Source organism: Mixophyes fleayi, chromosome 2 (genome assembly GCF_038048845.1).
Source record: "Mixophyes fleayi isolate aMixFle1 chromosome 2, aMixFle1.hap1, whole genome shotgun sequence".
Lineage (NCBI taxonomy): Eukaryota > Metazoa > Chordata > Amphibia > Anura > Limnodynastidae > Mixophyes > Mixophyes fleayi.
Window position 1 is genome coordinate 273,010,195 of NC_134403.1, and position 4,293 is coordinate 273,014,487.

The 4,293-nt window shown below is 39.7% G+C and overlaps 1 non-coding gene across 1 annotated transcript; it reads right to left on the reverse strand.

Annotated features, from left to right (window-relative positions):
* Positions 1-2,165: 2,165 nt before the first annotated feature.
* Positions 2,166-2,237, reverse strand: TRNAP-AGG (transfer RNA proline (anticodon AGG)). Its single transcript has one exon. It is a non-coding gene; the product is annotated as a tRNA-Pro (tRNA).
* Positions 2,238-4,293: the final 2,056 nt, after the last annotated feature.

Here is a 4,293-nt window from a genome sequence, read left to right on the forward strand (position 1 = left end):
TGACTGGAGTGACAGCCTAGATTCACGTTTGCTCTGCATACTGACTGACTCTGTAAGGTTTAATTGTGTACCACGGACAATGTAATTGCAGAAATATCCACTAGATGGCAATAGCTCACCAAGCAAGACAGTTATGAGCAGTAAACGTGGGTAAGATCCAGTTCGGCATACAATGCAGCAGATTTTATCTGTGTGCTAGCTGGTGTTATCAGTGGAAAAGTCTGGAACTCAGGTACTTTACCTCTCAGGGATCCCCAGGTGAGAAGCAGCAGGGAGCAGGCACGTCTTCTGCATGTGCGGCAGTAATGGCGGGTCCACGACTTCCGGTTTCTCCAATGGCTGTGGGTTTCAGCCAGCGGGCGACAGGGATCCCCCCAAGAGACCCAGATTCTACCGCACCAGCGAATTCTCTGTGGGCTGTCCGACGGAACCATCCGGCTTGTGAGGGCTAAGCAGAGTTCTTCAAAGGCTGCGGGTTTCAGGAGAGAGGCTACAGAGCTGACAGGCAGATGTCTCACATAACTCCATCTCATGCTCCCAGTAATCTGGTGCATCAGGATGTCCCCCTGAATGGCCGAATTGAATGGTTGGGTGCCGGTGGTTCACAAGGCCGGGCCGCAAATCTGGGTGCCCCCCGGCAGATCAAGCTGCTCCAGGAAACTATTTTAAACTCCCATCAGGTGGAGGTAGGGTTAACCCTTTTATGGCTGCAGGTGTGGGTCCATAGAACTGCCGCTAAAGTACAGATTGCGGTGGATATTCGCATGGTGAGAGGAGAGCTTACAAATTTTCTGACTTGCCAGTATGGCTGCCAAGCCACGCCCTCGGAAAGTTTCACATTTTAAGGTAAAAGCAAACATTTTATAGAGCATAAATCTACAAATGTAAACCTAGATAACAAAAACCTCATAACAGAAGTGACAGAAAAACATTTATCTATATTACTATTTGTGAAATGTAACAAGTAAAATATGCAAAATTGTCACTTACTGCAACAAAATGGAGTCAATCAAGAAACGGATCAAGTAAGAATTTGAAACACAGTACAATGTGCAACATTTAGTCTGTCTCATACTATACTTTCAATAAAACACATTTTGCACCCTCTAGTTGCATTTCATATTTCGTAGAATACTTTGAGCAATACAATAAAATAAGAAGTTTATATTTATCATAAATTAGGGTAAACCTGGCAGTATTTTAGAAGGAATACTGAAAAGTCTATTTTATTGAAAGAAATTAATGTGATGTTTGCACAATGCGCATCTGTAGATGTCTCTGTACATGCAGAATAGACATGCATCTTGGAGTGAACTGAGTTGAGCTGTCAGGTGCAGTGCTGAAAAACCAAGGTGTCTTGTGGTGCACATGGGGCCTGATTCATCTTCGGATGTAAGTCTTGTTGCATGTTGTATTTTGCGTGAAATTGTTCTGCACATGCTCATAAAACGACCTTACACCAGTGAACCCAATTGCATGCAATTCATGTCTGAGCGCAAATGACACTTCCGACTGCCTAAGTCTTGAAGGGCAGAAGGGGCAGATGCACATAGGAATGTTCAGTAAGCGCTTTCTGAGCTTGAGTGCATGCACATTCATCCAATTGAAGCCCTAGGCATTTCTGAGGTATGATTTTTATCTCTCTATCACTTGCACCAGCTACAGGGTAGGTGTAAATGCTGACTGATAGTGATGATTGACATGCATGACATAAAATGTGTTTGCAAGTAAGACAAACTATAAAAATGCATTTTATGTACAGTAGGCATTCAGATCCTGGTTAATGTATTTTAAGTTTAAAAAAATATTTTTTAAATGTATTTTTATGAATGTTTATAGTATTAAGAGTTCTTAATTTATTTAATATTTTTTTTTTGCCATACGTTCTGATGGGACTTTCTTCTGCAAATATGCAGGTGCGTATCCTGCAGTCTGTTCTGTCTGTATTCAGCAAGTTAACTATAAGCAGATCCTACTTATACTCATATTCAAATGGAAACTTCTTTTAAGATTTGCTTGTACTTTAATATGGACAGATGTGCGTGCAAGTTAAGTCAGATATATTTACATGCAAATTGCATTCACTATGCATTCAAAAATGAATCAGGCCCTGTGGGTGCTTCATAAATTCCATCTTTTAAAAGAGATGATAAAGCAATAAAAGTGGGCTCGTCCGGGATTTGAACCCGGGACCTCTCGCACCCTAAGCGAGAATCATACCCCTAGACCAACGAGCCAGATGTAAACAGTTGTTCCTAAATACATATGCAAATGCCACATCAGCAGCAGAACATCTGTAGTATTAGGTTACATTTCTAACACAGTCTGTACTGTGCAGTATGAAAAAGTAGTATTGCTAGAAATGATTAATGCCTAGGGAACGACACATACATAGGAACCAGTGGCCATATTCACATATAACATCTATTGATTTAATTTAATTTAATTTAATTTAAATCAATGCCCAGTAGAGCTTGATTTTTATAAGCTTCATAACAGAATTGCTACAAATTTTTTAGCAATACTACTACTTGCTAAAGTTATAGCTGACTGAACAAGAATCTATTAGGAAATAAATCAGGTAAGTAAATTAAAGGAGACAATGTACAACATATAGTCCAAAGTGGATTGCAGCTTTTCTAGGGCTGGTCTTTGCAAATGTGGGGTCTTGTGCAATATTCATTGCAAAAATTAACTTACTGAGCTACAAACAAATATACCCTTTGCGTTCACATATGAATAATACAATTTCTAAAATCCACATACATATAGTGGTCAAATCAACATATTCAAACGTGTGAAAAGTTAATGCACAAAATCCCTTTTGAAAATTTTTCTTAAAGTGAATCAGAGAATTCAGAATAATTGGTGTTGCAATAATCCATCATAGTGCTCTTTCACCTCTCTTAGAACAATTCCCTCTTTACTACCCATGAAGTATGTGACCTTGAAAAAATACTCAAACAAAAACTTTATAAGAGTTTTAAAATGTCATGCTTGTGATGTGCATCACAATCCTTTCATACATTTAATACCAAATGTGGTTGTGTAACCACCGTGCTCTCATGCAGAAACCCCAAAAAAGGAAAACACTAGGAGGTGTCTTGCACTAGGATTTTCCCAGATATTCCTTTGAAACAATGTTGTCATATGTAGTTCTGCCCCAGCTGGTTGCTAGGCAGCCAGGACTCTGGGGCTTTATTGAGGTAATCACATGATTGCAAATAGCCTATAACCTGCAAGGGGCTCACCTCCTATGGGGCTTTCTGATTGGGTCTCCTGAGTTCAAATTGTAGGGCGATCTTAGCTTCAAGGAGAGCTGCAAATTGTATTTCTGATAAAGGCCTAATTCTTTCGGAAATTAACAGCAAAAAGTGGGAATTGCTATCACTCTACTCCAAGAAGACCCGCAAACATGGGTATAGGCATACTTGCCAACTGTCCCGGAATTTCCGAGAGACTCCCGCATTTTGCGAGAGTCTCCCGGGCGAGTGTGGCAATCTCCCGAATTCTGCCCACTTCACTAGGAAGTGCCCCACTTCCTAGTGGAGATTAACTATGTCAACCCAATGTCAGGGAATGTCACAGAATCACACAGGGCTTTTGAAAATGAGTTATCAATGTCTTAAGATAGGTCTGGAACTTCAAAGAGCAGGACTTCTCACCTCTGCTGTACTGGCTGGTCATACCGTATATACAAACTCTGTCATGCCTCAGAGATGTTATCTGTCTGGCCTGGTTACTTTCAAAAGACTCTTGCAGAGGTGAAATCGATGTCATTCAGCAAAACACACGGTGGAAAGGTTACATACAATATACATGTTGTCATATATGAAAATTCAAGGAAAAATAACAATCAGTGATTAGACGTAATATATATTTGTCACAAACCATATATTCATAAATAGCAAGATGAAAGGCAGCCTATACGTTACATTTCTGCCATGCAGAAAAGGTGAGGAAATTCATATCAATTCAGCTGATACACTGGACCTATGCTCTTTGGTATCTATAAATTTGTAAATTTATATTGGATTTATTAATATAAAAATTGGGTCTGTGGGACACTCCCCAGGAAAGTTATATTCCATTTTAGCATGGGGTATGAAACAGACATGTAAATCGTGGTAGTAAAAGTGTGCCACAGTTCTATTCGGTCACCTCCTGCCTCTCTCAATAACTAGTAGACTATGGACCAATAGATCTATGGATTTTGTCGTTGAACTACCCATTTCTAATTGACATAACACTATCTGGGTCATTGTTAATCGTTTCAGTAAGGTGACTCATTTT